This window comes from Anser cygnoides, chromosome Z, assembly GCF_040182565.1.
Source record: "Anser cygnoides isolate HZ-2024a breed goose chromosome Z, Taihu_goose_T2T_genome, whole genome shotgun sequence".
Lineage (NCBI taxonomy): Eukaryota > Metazoa > Chordata > Aves > Anseriformes > Anatidae > Anser > Anser cygnoides.
Window position 1 is genome coordinate 66,144,612 of NC_089912.1, and position 16,112 is coordinate 66,160,723.

Here is a 16,112-nt window from a genome sequence, read left to right on the forward strand (position 1 = left end):
TTATGTGGATGGCTGGACTTGATGATCATAAAGGTCTTTTTCCAACCTAAGTGATTCTACAATCCTCTCTGTAAGAAGAGAGATGGGCCTAAAGGCAAGACACACAAGATATACAACGCAACAAATTACAATACTCTCAAGATGAGGAAAGGTTAACTTTTTAAGGACATTTAACCTAATGGAAAAGATAAGTGTTATTACACCCCTGGGCTAATCACAACAGACATAAGGAAACACATTATTTTCATGGTGTGAAAATATTCTGTTTCCAAAACCAATACAAAGCTGGTTCTTACTCCCTTTCCTGCATTTGTCCACTTCTGTCTATATTTTCACAGGCTAGCAAACTCTGGCTTTTCCACCCTTCCTACTTCTTTCACGACTGCCACTCTCTCAAACCAAGTGACTATACCATCCTTTGACTTCTTAGATGTTTCCTGTCTCCTGCACAGCTCCCAGTCTTAGCCTCTTCATTCACTGCATTCTTGACTGTAAGATTATCTTATCTTCCTAGTTGCAAGGAGCTTTTTTTTTTTTTTTTTTTTTAATAATGTTATTCTTTTGTCAGAAAGTAGCTTCACATTTAGGAGGTAGGATACCTCCTGCCTTGAACATTAAATTGTTATGTGAAGTACATAAATTCTGCTGTCTCAGTACAGGTCTTTTTCAGTTTTTAAATTATGATTATGTCGTTCAATAGTAAGAAGTGAAGAAATTCAGATTTTAGCAGACCTGAATTTTGGAAATGTGTGCAGCTATGTTGAAAGTCAACAACAAAACTGTACTTCCAGAAGAATGCAAAAAGGTGGCATCCCTGTCATAGGGATCCTTTTGATGGAGTTATTGACGACTCTCTTGGAGGAGGAATGGATAATGTTAACAGCAAAGAATACATTAATGAAAAATCTCAAGGAAGGGAAAAAAAAAAAAAAGAGTAAGCTGCTCCTCAGATACCTCCTTCATTAAGGGTACAAAATACCATATTTACCATTCTTGGTTGCTGCAAAGAGTACTTAATAATTTATTCTATCAACTGAAGACTTGCCAGAACACGTCCTGGGGCTTCTGTTCCCCTTAGGAAATAAATTTTTTACTCAATCAGTCTGCTTGAAGATTGGTCATGTTAGTTAAGCAATGTTATTTTGATGGATATCAGCCAAAATGCTATCCAAATCATACACTTGGAAATCTAATGATGACCTCTGTGCTATATAATTCACCCACAAACTGGCACTATTTGGTTTATCTTTTGTGACCTAATCCTGAATGCAAATTGTTCCATCTGCAAAGACAAAATACACTTTTTCTCATTCCTGTCTCCAAGACAGTAAAAGCTTAAGCAACCCAGAATTCAGTGGACAACAGCTAATTGAAGATTTTGTGATTACATGTGAAAAACTTTTAGTTACAGACCGGTATCATCAGTCCTTTGAGGAATGATATAGGGATTTGAAGCATATTCACTCAACCATACTTCATAGTAACTGTGCTTTTCATACATACAATACCAGCTTCCAAACAACTGTGTCCAGTAATTTGGTACATAAGGAACATTTTTGTGTTCATGGTCAAAGAACAACAAAAGTTTAAACAACTCTGCCACCTTACAATTCTGTCCTCAACTACTCCACACAAAAAAAAAAAAAGAAAAAAAAAAAAGAGAGAGAGAGAGAGAGAGAGAAGATATGTTCATGAGAAACGTATGTCATTCAAGCTTCCTTTTTAGCTCCCTATATTGGGCCCATGCTTACAGTCAATTTCATAAGCCCTCTAAAGCTAATGTTGAATATTCTCAATAAATATTCTTGCAAAATGTTGCCCAGATTGCATCTATCAGCAGTTGCTTAGAGAACTTTCAAGTGCACTCAACTTCATGTAACTCAAATGTTACAACATTTTTAAGAATGCTGCTTTCAGATTATACATGTTGTTTTGATTGAGATGTTACAATTAATCTGCACCATCTTGAGCCAAGACAGGAAAGCCAAACGGATTGCTACAAAAAGTAATGAAAAAAGTAATGTCATTAATGTGGCTAGATGAAAAGCTTCACTAGATTAGCAAGGAGCTCTAGAAAATTCAGGCCAGGTGCAATGTAAAATATAAAATAGAGCCAAGATAAGGTAAATTAAAAAAGACTTCATAGACATGCCTCAAGCTTAATCCTTTCAAATGGCAGAGTAAAACAGATCATGGAAAAGGAGCAGCTGTTTGGTTCATAAGCAAATCTATAATTACATGCAATTAAGGATTTATAACTAATACGAATCCGTTCTAACATTGGCTGCCACAAAGCTTTAGCCCAATTAATATCTGAAGAACAATTGTCATATTATTATAGTGATCTATAGATCACTACTGATATGATTAGTATATCAATAATTTTTACTAAAATTGTTGGAGAAGGTTAGTTAAATAATATAATTGCTCCATGTTCTCCTTTTGGTTCTGCTGTTACTCCAAGTAGACTTAAAAGAGGAAAAAAAGAAAGGCATAGCTTACAGAAGCAAAGGAAGGAGTTGAATTTAGACAGAAAGCTATGTTTATACAAAGTAAACTATGTTACACAAAATGTGCATCATATATAACAAAATCAATGTTGGTTTTACACACATCTATTCAGTCTTTCATTGTTTATAAAATGATTCTTGATACATTCAGTTCATAATTCAGATAATATTCCACACTGCTTTCCAAATCTTCAGAGGCAGCTGCTGGACAGATAATGTACCCATACTTTGACATGTCTCTTTAAAATCCAGATCAAATCCTTCAGGGACTGTGATCTTCATTATGATTTTTTCTATTTTCAACTTTGTCTTTGACTCCCCAGTTGCAAAGATCACTCTATCAACAAACACGGTAAACAGGCTGAAGTGCAGGAACAAAACCCTCTTACCAGTCCATACTTTATTCACGTACCCAGACTTGGCTATTGATGCTCCCTCTGTATCAGTTATTAAAAATCCAGTGTGAATTTTGACCAGAATTTGCACCTCATCACCAGCTGCCAAGTGTTCCATAAACAAAACGTCCTAAAGGCACCGTAGACCTACCCATACATTATCAGCATCACTATCTACTTTGTTCACATGGATAAGGAGTGAGTGGAGTCAATACAAATTATTTGCTTTTACTTACATTTCTGTATCTGCTTGTTTATTTTTACATTTGGGGACTCCAAGGGTTTCTGTGTGTAACAAGGAATATGACTTCCAGTGACTGTGGGAAGGTTGATGTCGGAAATGCTTTACTTAGTGTGCCAGAAGTAGTAATTCTGCCTTTCACAGCTATAGGAGGGTAATCTAATACTCTTACAGGTATACTACTCCTTATGAATTTGGAAAAGGTTCATTTTCTATGGCTGCATCTACAGCAAGGTTTACCTTGATTTGAAAATCTTCAGAAAAAAAAATTAATAACAAAAAACATCAACTATGACAAAGTTTACATTTTACATCAACCCTTATACCAGGCTAGTGTTGCTCACACACAGTTAAATTACACCGTACCGAGACGTTTATCATTGCAGCTTACTAAATTAAAATACTGAAAAGACAGTGGAGGACACATTTATTTCCCAGTATGAATACAATATTTTTAAAAAACAAAGTCGAAAAGTAAACAAGCATACTTTTATGCCAGTTCATAATGAATTTTCCCTCTACACGATTTTTGCACTTTTCTCCTTTGACAATGACTAATGTTAAAGTGAAGATAAAATGAATATTTTTTTCCGGTGCCAAAAAAAGTAAGTAATTGCAAGCTACACCATGTCAATCCTTTTTTCATTTTTTGAAATGCATTTCATTCTTAAGCTCTAAGATAAAGCCATTAAATAAGCTGCTACTGATTAATATTTTCTCACAAAATAGGGTACAGATTTATGAAGGGTTAGCCTCATATAGATGGAGTAACACATGAATTATATATGCTTACACAGATATACATATATATGCATGTATATGAAAATAGATATACTCACTAAACTTTATTCTGAAATATGAGAAAAATGTATGTGATCTATCAATGTTTGAAAAAAACACTACAATGCAAGTACACATTTACTTTTACAATCATATCACCTGCTTCTAAATTTTCACAGAATCACAGAACTGCAGGGGTTGGAAGGGACATCAAGAGATCAAATTTTGAAGTTATGTATGCAAAAAAAAGCACATACTCTTGAAGAGACCCAATAGTTCATGTACATGATAGAGAAGGAAAAAAAAAAAAAAAAAACCACTGTCAAAAAAACATACAAAGAATATAGAAAAACATAACCAGTCATAATAACATTTAATTTAGCACTTCGGGCAAAATCGTCAATAGAAATACGTACATTTAAGGTCTATATGATAACTATTTTAGCAGTAAAAGTTCAGGTAACATGTTAAGGGTTGTACAGTGAAACAAAAAAACTCTCCTCCTTGATACTGACTGCTCTGGGATAAATCAAAGAGAGAAACAGATAATACAGAAAAAGGGACAGTGGAAGAGAGCAATATACTGATGATTTCTCTGATAGCTTTATTCCTTGTAAGAAAAACATCTTGCAGTCTTATACAGAAATACAGAATAGTGCTTTAAAAGATTGTAACACCAGATCCACTGTCAGTGCTGTGGAGCAATTTAATATCAAGTATTCAGAAGATATGCCTGAATTAGGAAGAACTTGGCATACACTGTCACCTACCAGACAAGGCAAAGAATTTTGATGACACTGTAACAAGCATTAAAGTTGAAACTAAAAAAAAGATGGTTGAGCAACATTAAGACAGGCAAAGCAGCATAGTCCATTAGCAAGAAATATGATCTACATCTGTCAGTTTAAGCTGTGGTGATTTCCATAGGTTATCTGTCAATTAAATGATAGACTGCAGTATATTTTGATAGGGACAGTAAAGAAAGTGGACAGCTTAGCATTCAGCTGTGGATAGCACACTAAGAATTAGCCTCCATTTATGATTTAACTGATTTAAATCTCAGTTAAATTTAAACAGAATATTTAAAGTTCTAAAGAGGGTAGATTTAGATTAGATAAACGGAAGAAATTCTTTACTCAGAGGTTGGTGAGGCACTGGCACAGGTTGCCCGGAGAAGCTGTGAATGCCCCCATGTTCAAGGCCAGGCTGGATGGGGCTTTGAGTAGCCTGGTCTGGTGGGAGGTGACCCTGCCCATGGCAGGGGGGTTGAAATTAGATGGTCTTTAAGGTTCCATCCAACCCAAAAAAATCTGTGATTGTATGAAAGTTAAACACTAACCTAATAAAAAAATCCCAGACTAGAAAATAGATTTTTAATCTTCTTCTGATACGTTTTTCTTAGGCAACACACGCTCTTCTAGCATAATCCTAGCATAAGTGAAATTCTGAGTCATGGGTAGAAATTAAATAGTAATTATTGGCAATAACTAGAAATTAAAACATATCTTTTACTCCACTTGAACATAAACACTGCCTATAGAAGCCATCAAAAGACCACACCTGTCATGAATGAGGACTAGTACATTGATAATGTCAAGTCAGACTGATTCCTAATGTTTTAGCAGGCTGGCATTTCATTGTGAAGAATGGTATCTTCTGTCCCTGAATTTGATTTTTTTTCCCTTTAAAAATAAGAATAAAATGGATCCACTATAAAGTGGAATAAATAGGACACACATCCCCAAATTTAAAAAAAACCTATAAATATATTGAATTTGTAAATAAAAAATCATAAATTGTGTACAAGAATAAAACTGTTCACATATATGAAGGAAATCCAAGTTGAAAACTTGATTGAAAGTAAATCTTGAAACCAAAAAAATCTGTGTAACTACAGTACTCACACCAAAAGATTAAAGGAAAACAGTATGCTTTCCTAAATCCCTTCAGTAGTTTGTATTGAATCTCTGCAGTAAATTACTATATACCTGTTCTGAACACGAGCTAGAACAGCACACATACAGATCTTCCTGTGGCTTGAAAAATACCGCCAAGTTAGGCTTCAAAGTGTGTGTATAGGTTTAAATGTGACTGGGACATATAAAAGGTACCTTGCCATCTTTCCATCAAAAATTACTCATCATCAAAACCTTTCTTACAGTTTTAGATGACCGAAAGCTAAGGACTGAACAAAGAAATATATAACAATCCTTCAGCTGAGCAAACAGCCCCCATTTTCTTTTCTATTTCAAAATACTTTCTTATTACTTATGAATTGACTCTTACTTATAAGGTGTTTCATCTATTTTATAGTTCTACTGATTTGTTTGTTACACAGCTTCACACTTAAGAATATAGTCAAACTGGTGGTTTTTATTTTTTTCCTAAACAACTGATCAGAACCGTTTCCTCTATTTTTTTGGAGATAAAAGTTTATTCATTGCCATTTTCCTATACAAAGCAAGTAGTATTCTTATTCTATAAGGCATGCCATACCCAGAAAAAGTGCTTTAATGAGAATTGCTTCAATAATGATTGTGTCATCTCTATCTAGAACTTGCTTATTAATGATTTTATCTTACTGCTTTACATATTTACTAGCTTGAAGGTGTTGAAATATTTCCAGGCTTTCAGTATGTCAGCAATACAGCATACGTTTCTTACTGTCCATTGAAGTGTTTAATCATACAAAAACAGTTAATTATCAATTATATGAACTAGTGAGAACACTGATAAATCCAGGTATAGTAAACTCAGTGTTTGCTAGTAAAATTCTGTGTATCTTAATAAATTTATATATATCAAAGAAGTTGTACACTGTTATTTACTGTGATATGTGTGCTTTTTTAAGCTTTAAATTATCTTTCTCAGTGATATTTTAGAATATCACCTAAGATATTTCAGGGCCTTCAGCTCAATGTCTTTGATCACAAAGGTGTAAATCTTACATTATTTTAAAAATGTAAATATGTTATTTTCTTCTGGCTGCTCTGAATTAGCAGATTGCAAAGGGACTACTGACATTGGACTTGCTAGACTTCATAACGTGAGGGCAAAATCACTTGCTTAAATTCACACATTCTCTTCTTATTACTGTGGAGGTATCCTATATATTTAGATCATGAGTTGTACTTGCATGGAAAAGATCTATATAATTCTCTTTCTAATAGGAAAAATTTGTGGAAAAAGGACGGGTTTACAGACTGGTTAAAGAAAAGTGTAGAAGAATTTTAGGCCTTCTAGCATTTCTGAAATAAGAAGTAAATAATAAAATAAATGGAATCTAGTGAGTAAAGCAGAAGAAAACGCACTCTTCAGTGACGAAATAATGACAGCATAGAAAGAAGAGAGGTAGCACAGGGAAGACGAGACAGCGAGCTGGTCTTGCATTCAAGAAAATAAAAGTTGATAGAAAAACAGCATGCTTCCTGAGTAGTCACAAATTCAAGTAAAACTTACAGGCTTTAATAAAACTTATAGTAGTATCAGTTGAAGGAGGAGGAGGAAATAAGGAACATACCAGAAAGCAGAAGCTGGAGAAATCTGGATAAAATTCAGCTCAGGTCTGAAATCGAACTTCTCATAGAATTACAAGTGTGGTTTTTTTTTAAAAATTATTTTTATTTTTAGAAATTTTGCCAGTACACACAAAAGGGTTGAACTGCTATTACTTTTTTTTTTCCCCCAAACACTACTCTAGAGAATTACAGTCACAGCATTAAGAATGTACACAGAACACATATGTAACACATACTATACCTGAATATATAGATTAGGATAAATAAGCTTTTAAATAGGCACATTATGGCACAGTATCTCTTAAGAACTTCTTGGTGCTTACAAGGACAATACACAAAAAACAAGAAATTAAGTAATTTAGAATTTTATGCTTCAATGCTGAGTATAACCTTAGATTGTTTAACCTACACGAAACTAGTGCAATTATTTGACATGACACCAGTAAGACAGGTTCAGCATACGATTGTGATAAAGAAGGTAACTGCATATTTCCCATCAGGGAAAAGTGGTAAGCAATGCTTTGTGATAATTCATTAAAAAAGATCAAAGATGGATCACCATTAGAAGTCAGAATAAATTACCAAACAGAATGCTTAAAAGTTGTGGCTAGTACTGCTAACCCAGAAGCCTAAATATCTAAAATGTCTCCTGATCCTGGCTGTTATCTAGGCAGCAGGTAAGCGAACTCCTGACAGATTTACAGACCAAAAACAATTCTGAGAATTTCTGTCAAGTACTATCACTGTCTCTAATTACCTACCATACATATTTCTTGCTAAAATAACTCATAGAATTTTGCCATGTATTTTACTCCTTATGATTGAAGACACATTTAGGTTAGAACCAAAATTATCTTTTCCATTTTTTTTCTTTTTTTTTTTTTAAGTAACATTCATACTATCAAATATCTCTTGCTAAAGCCAATTGTTATAACAAACTTATTTATATGTTTAATAAATCTTCAAATAGATTTTCTTCAAATAGATTTAATATCTCCATTATTTAGTAATTACATAATTTATGATTCCATTATTTGTCCTGAATTTCCTACAGCCTATCATCTTGCAAAACACACGTTTTATTTTCTGCTTGTTAATTTCCACACTATAAACATGTCTCATAAACTACGGCTTGAACCACACCTGGACATTATAAGGGATCCTCCCAGAAACGTTCAATACTTACGCCCTCTTCACTTGCAAGGATAACTTCTTCATCATAAAATAAAAATGAATTGCCATATTCAGCTCAAAGATGAAGGGAAAAAACTAACCACATATGAAAGTTTCTGTTGTGTAATATGGACACGGTGGATAATAAATCACAAAGCAAAACAAAATGTACATGTCACAATTATCAAAAAAATAGTGGCTGCTGTTCTATATGCTGACATGTTATACATAGGACAGAAATACCTATTTTTAATCTTTCAAAAGGTTATCAATAGTAGCTCTTAAATACAGATGTGATTGGGACAACAGAAAGAAATTATCTAATTTCAAAAAAATAGGCAAGCAATGTTACTGAGCCTACCTCACAAAAAGAAAACAATGAACAAGACATATTGATAAAAAAACCTCCCATATTCATTATCTACTGTTGCACCAGCCAGCTGATGAATGATAAATTCAAAAGGCAAATGTTGTATTTGTATAACTAATTGAATTTAAAAAAATGTATACTTATATCATGAAGGAAGAAAATATTAAGTGAATTGCATTTACAATTCAGAAAAAAATATACAGTGATTTTATTTTCATTCAGATAAGTAACTATAGGAAAGGAACAACATTGCTGCAGCAAGAAAGAACTTTTTTGCTTGTTTATTAATGATTTGAAATAATGAATTTAGTGCTCACAAAAGTCCTTCCAAAACCATAGGATGTGCTCATAAAATATTTGAAAACACACAGACACACATACTTGCATATTCACATATACTCGACAAATATTTTTTCTTATCTTACAGGTTTCTGTAAATCTCGGTGTCATAAAACAGAGGAGCCTGGGTTTGACTGCTCAAAGTGTCCTTTATTTTTCCTCTAGAGGTGGTTTGGAATTGCTATGACCACCAAGATCCATTTCCACTATTAAATCCGTTTCCATATTAAAATACCTAGAGCAAATCAAACTAATTCCTTAGCTTTAGACACAAATGATAAGATGAACAGTTTTTGAAGAACTTGAATTAAAATTTCTATCAATTTAACTCCTACAATATCTCATTTTGTATGAATGTCTGGATCTGTAAGAAAGTAATTACAATGCCACAATATAATTTATTTGCTTTTTGGTTATTTTTGCCATTCCTGGGCTTTCAGTATGTCTTCTTTCTCCTCGTAGATCAGAAACTTTTAAAGGCATAGAAAGAATTGCTGAAGAGAGTTTCCCTAGGCAGTTAATCATAGGAAGCAGTTGCACAATCCCAGAAATAAATGAATATTAGGTTCCACATATTATATTATGCAGTAAATTATTAAATTTTATTGGCACAGTCTATATATAAAAATGAGATGAAGTTGGAGCTGAGTAAACTGTAAAGTCTGTCAGACATACTTATTTCTTGTTTCAAAATTAAAACTATTTTTCCACATCTCACCTGGCCCATTGAAGTAATATCATACATTAATCTATAAATTAACATTTCAAAGCAAATTGTAAAATTTATTTGATTTAAAATAACTTAATAAACAGTATGATGCACTTGCATAGGCTTGGACCTCTTTTTATTCCAGAGAGAGAGAGGGGGGGGGGGAGGGAGAGGGGGGGAGAGGGAGAGAAGAATCACAGAATCGTCTAGGTTGGAAGAGACCTCCAAGATCACCTAGTCCAACCTCTAACCTAACACTAACAAGTCCTCCACTAAACCATATCACTAAGCTCTACATTTAACCGTCTTTTAAAGACCTCCAGGGATTGACTGTACCACTTCCCTGGGCAGCCTATTCCAATGCCTAACAACCCTTTCAATAATGAAGTTTTTCCTAATATCCAACCTAAACCTCCCCTGGCGCAACTTTAGCCCATTCCCCCTCGTCCTGTCACCAGGCACGTGGGAGAATAGACCAACCCCCACCTCTCTACAGCCTCCTTTAAAGTACCTGTAGAGAGCGATAAGGTCACCCCTGAGCCTCCTCTTCTCCAGGCTGAACAAGCCCAGCTCCCTCAGCCACTCCTCGTAAGACTTGTTCTCCAGACCCCTCACCAGCTTCGTTGCCCTTCTCTGGACTCGCTCGAGCACCTCCATGTCCTTCTTGTAGAGAGGGTCCCAAAACTGAACACAGTATTTGAGGTGCGGCCTCACCAGAGCCGAGTACAGGGGGACAATCACTTCCCTAGCCCTACTGGCCACACTCTTTCTTATGCAAGCCATGATGCTGTTGGCCTTCTTGGCCACCTGAGCACACTGCTGGCTCATATTCAGCCGACTATCAACCAGTACTCCCAGGTCCTTCTCTGCCAGGCAGCTTTCCAACCACTCCTCTCCCAGCCTGTAGCTCTGCTTGGGGTTGTTGCACCCCAGGTGCAGGACCCAGCACTTGGCCTTGTTGAACTTCATGCAGTTGACTTCAGCCCATCGGTCCAGCCTATCCAGATCCTCCTGCACAGCCTTCCTACCCTCGAGCAGATCAACACACATACCTAACTTGGTGTTGTCTGCAAACTTACTGAGGGTGCACTTGATCCCCTCATCCAGATCTTCGATAAAGATATTAAAGAGGACTGGCCCCAGCACTGAGCCCTGGGGGACTCCACTAGTGACCGGCCTCCAACTGGATTTGACTCCATTCACCACGACTCTTTGGGCCCGGCTACCCAGCCAGTTTTTAACCCAACGAAGCGTACGCCAGTCCAAGCCATGAGCAGCCAGCTTCTTGAGGAGAATATTGTGGGAAATGGTGTCAAAAGCCTTACTGAAGTCAAAGTAGACCACATCCACAGCCTTTCTCTCATCCACCAAGCGTGTCACTTTGTCATAGAAGGAGATCAGGTTCGTCAAGCAGGACCTACCTTTCATAAACCCATGCTGACTGGGCCTGATCGCCTGGTTGCCCTGTAAGTGCCACGTGATGACACTCAAAATAATCTGCTCCATGAGCTTCCCTGGCACTGAGTTCAAACTAACAAGCCTATAGTTTCCTGGGTCTACCCTCCGGCCCTTCTTGTCGATGGGCATCATGTTTGCTAGCCACCAGTCGACTGGGACCTCCCCTGAGAGCCAGGACTGCTGATAAATGATGGAAAGCGGCCTGGCCAGCTCCTCCGCCAGTTCTCTCAGTACCCTCAGGTGGATCCCATCCGGCCCCATCGACTTGCGTACATCCAAGTGCTGTAGCAGGTCGCCAACCATTTCCTTGCGGATAGTGAGGGCCACATCCTGCTCCCCATCCCCTTCCACCAGCTCAGGGTACTGGGTATCCAGAGAACAACTGGTTTTGCTGCTAAAGACTGAGGCAAAGAAGGCATTGAGCACCTCAGCCTTTACCTCATCTTTTGTAACTAAGTTTCCCCCCACATCCAGTAAATGATGGAGATTCTCCTTAGTCCTCCTTTTTGTGTTGATGTATTTGTAAAAACATTTTTTGTTATCTTTAACGGCAGTAGCCAGATTGAGCTCCAGATGAGCTTTGGCCTTTCTAATTTTGTCCCTGCACAGCCTCACAACATCCTTATAGTCCTCCTGAGTGGCCTGCCCTCTTTTCCAAATATTATAAACTCTCTTTTTTCTCCTAAGCTTGAGCCACAACTCTCTGTTCAGCCAGGCCGGTCTTCTTCCACGCCGGCTCGTCTTTGGGCACATGGGGACAAACCACTCCTGAGCCATTAAGATCTCCTTCTTGAAGAGTGCCCAGCCTTCCTGGACTCCTCTGCCCTTCAGAACCACCTCCCAAGGGACTCTGCCAACCACTGTCTAAATTTACTCTAATTTGCTAACAACTGTGGATTAAAGAACAATTGTGAAAGCCTAATGTTCTACCAAGAACATTTCCAATGTACAGAATGCCTGACCAATGTTCTCATTCAACATAATGAGAAAGAATGAGTATCTAAGGCTTTTAAGTACTGGCATTAGGTGCAAAGATGCTAGCCAAATTCCAGATTACTTAGTTACATTTGCTTACTTGCATTCCCTCTCCACTTCAGATCTGACACACTATTCTTCATTTCATACCTTAAAAATAGAATCAAACAGAATTGTTAATGCACAGTAGATGTCCTATTTCTAAGCAAAAAAGTAGTCTTGTTTCAGTAGCAGCCAAAAGGACTCTAGTTATATTACAAATATTCTTTAGTAATTCTAGACAAAAGCTACAGAGAAATGGTGCCCAATTCACGAGCATTTATTGAATGATGAAGATTAAACACTAAGTGATTAGACCTTATGAGTACTTCAAATAAACTCACAATTTCTAACTGGATGGAAAACTCTGGCTTCATTAACTTGATTTGTATCTTACAGAGAATCACTATACCAGAGAATAAATTCAACTATGCACAGCAAAAATGAACCATCTGAATTTTATTTGCTACTTAGCTGCCTGCTATGTAAGCAAAAATGAACAACTACAAGAAAAACATTCACATAATGTAAGTTGTAACCGTATTATAAAATAGATGTGTGTGTGTGTGTGGATATGGATAATTATGGGGAATTACCAAAAACATCCCTTGCCAGTACATTCTATATTTCCTATGGTAGAGAAATTATGGTTCTTAATCTGAAGATTCTACCTCAGCCATAGAACTAAAGCACCTTCTATCCCCTTGATTCCTTTTTTTCCATCCATAACGGAACCCACTTGGCTAGCTATCTGTACCAGTCACATTCCTTTATGAATCTTTATCCAGTTCCAGCCTCTAATGCTCAATTTGTTTTACCCCTTGCTCACTGCCTTTCCCAACTACACCTAATGTCCCACTAAGGGATAACAGCTTGCATCCCACAATCTCTGCCTTTTTTATGGAAAAAAAAAAAAAACTTAACATAGAGTTATAAAAGGAAAGAAATTGGTAGTAAAAGGAAAATAAATTATTAAGAATGAAATGCTCAAAAATCAGTAATCAATTCAGTGGCATCACAACAGCCTCTAAAATAAATAGGCCCTTAATTCCCCACTCCTTTATGTATTTGCTTAAAGCTGTATCTACACATTAATCTCTAATTTTCTCATATCCTACCATGCCCTTAAGACATATACTCATTATTCAGACAGGTTTTAATAAGCTTTCTACTTTCTTTTGTTTTGCTTATGTGAATTTTCATTCTGTCAGGCAGTTTGGTTCTTTTCTTCTATCACTTATGCCTCAGATTGTACTGTTTTGATGCTTTATAACACAGTATTCCTTTCCTCTTGAAACAGTTGAGCCACACTTCCTACCTTGAAGTCACAGAACCTCTTTGAGATCTTTCAATGGAATTCAGTACACTTTAAAAACAACAACAAAAAAAATGCTTTAGCAAGTCTGTAGGTCTTCTAACAAACAAAACCAAACAGTATAAATATTTCACACATTATTCAATATTATATACCACTATCTACTGTAGACAGTTCCTGACAAACACACCACATTGGAGAGAATTCTTACTTGAAGCTGAAAAATTTCTCAGACCTCAGTTTAAACATGGAAGTTCTATAACTGAAGTAACATGAAACATATTGTCTTTAGATGCAAGAAGTGAGTTCAATTTTGCACAACAGGCTAAATTATCTTTTTCTTTACTTGGTTACCAGTTAGGAAAATAAATCAAACATCAGCCAGACGTAATACTGTATTTGTTCCTCGTATGGGAAGCATTTCACCATGTTTCCTCTTCATAATGTCAGAACTTGTCTGCAGTTCTCTTGCCTTAATCTTGCCCAGTCATTTATTGACATTCAAGTTGAACCTACACACTGACAATTTACTTTGCAGTACAGAAAACAATGCACTCAGTTACAATATTTTCTTGAACACAGTGTACCTGGCATCTTTCAGACTTCATCATACATTCTCGTTTCTATTTGAACAAAGGTGACACACTTGATTAAAATACAAAGAGGTTACTTAACAAGTAACTGCAGTTCTTTAATATATTGTATGCACCCACATTAGCATTGCCAGTGTTTATTTTTCATGTACTTAAAAGGGGGACTTTTTTTTTTTTACAGTACTTGTACAGTACACTCACATTTTAGCTTTCTTCATGCAGAAAATAAAAAGAGCTGAATATGCAAGAGGAACCTCAGTTTCTCTCCAGAGACAAAAGTCCCCAGCCCCAATACAGCGAAGGAGAGAGAATAAAGCTTGACACCAAATGTACATACAGACTGTATCTATTACTTATTAGTTCTTGGTGACACAGCTATTAGAAGCAAGATAGCACCTGAAACATCAGGTCAGCCTGCAACTCAGGTGCACAATGCTCTTGTTTAAAAATAACAGAACTACCACAGTGCTGAAAGTAAAATGTAGAGAATGCAACTCCAAAATACACAAAACAATGTACTTCACATAACGCATGGTAACAATGTGTTCATATAAAGCCTGGTTAAGCAATGGAACACCTTACCACAGATCACTGTCAATGCTAAACATTTACACAGATTCAAAACCAGTCTGCAAGTATTCATGGAAGTAATTAATTGCACAAGCTTATGTGGGTTCAGAAAAGTCCTTCAGCCACAATCAGTGGTGGCTGGGAGAATGTTCTGGAGGGAGTAACTACAGGTTTCAGTATATGCTTTCCCCTAATCTCTTCCCCAGAATTTGTTATTGATTAATGTTAGCAACACGAGACTGGACTAGGCAGACATCTGGTCTGAATTAGTAGAACTGTTGCCTTGTGGCAACACGGAAAACCAGGGTAGGAGTCAGGACAGGGTTCCAGAATTATGACTTCAAAATGGCAGTATGGGGAACTGAATTGACTGATTTAGTAGCAAACAGCTGTGCAAACATGCTGTAGCACAAACCTCAAGATCATGGAAATTTCTAAACCTTTCTTTAGTGCTCGATCCTCTTCTGTCCTCAGTACAGACGCTTATGAGGATCCAGAGGTGACAGGAGGAAAGCATCTGGGCAGGACAAATATAGTTGAAACTAGGTTTCAAAGAGGATGTGGTCATTTGATCATGCTAGAGGGAATAAATGACATGCAAAGTAAAATGAATAATCAAACTAGAGAAGGAAAAGTGGGAAAAAAAACACTATCAGACATGCATGCTATTTAGCCTTTTTGCAACCTCCCAAGAGACATGGCAAGCAAACAATAAAAAACATAGTTACAAAAAATAGGAAATTAGTGTGATTATAAAAAATTTAGTGATGCAGCAATAAATTCCAGTACAAAAATGAAACTCCTGAAACCGCACATTGTTTAATTTTACAGTAAGTTTAGTCTGATATTGTCATGCACAGCTTCAACCTAAATGCAATCTAAGAATTCCAAATGTCTCCCTTTGCCTTTTTTTAATCTTCATTGTATCCAGAAGATCATTCCTCCTAACTCCCCTTCAGAGTAGAATCTTGAACCTTTAAAAGTTTTTCAATTGCCATTTTGTGATAAAAGTCCAAGCTTTTGATAATAATTTTAAAAACTGGATCCTTGTCCTTTTATTCCATATACATACTACTATTACTTCCATGTGATTAAAAACTAATATTGACAACAGCTGTAGGCTTGAA

General features: G+C 36.3%; 1 protein-coding gene across 1 annotated transcript in view; it reads right to left on the minus strand.

Annotated features, from left to right (window-relative positions):
- PRLR (prolactin receptor) overlaps positions 1 to 16,112 on the minus strand; it is a 169,007-nt gene that overhangs the window by 149,684 nt on the left and 3,211 nt on the right. Inside the window, exon 3 of the mRNA XM_066988294.1 lies at positions 12,569 to 15,562. The gene's annotated coding sequence lies outside the window, so the exon portion shown is untranslated. The remainder of the gene's footprint in view (positions 1 to 12,568; positions 15,563 to 16,112) is intronic.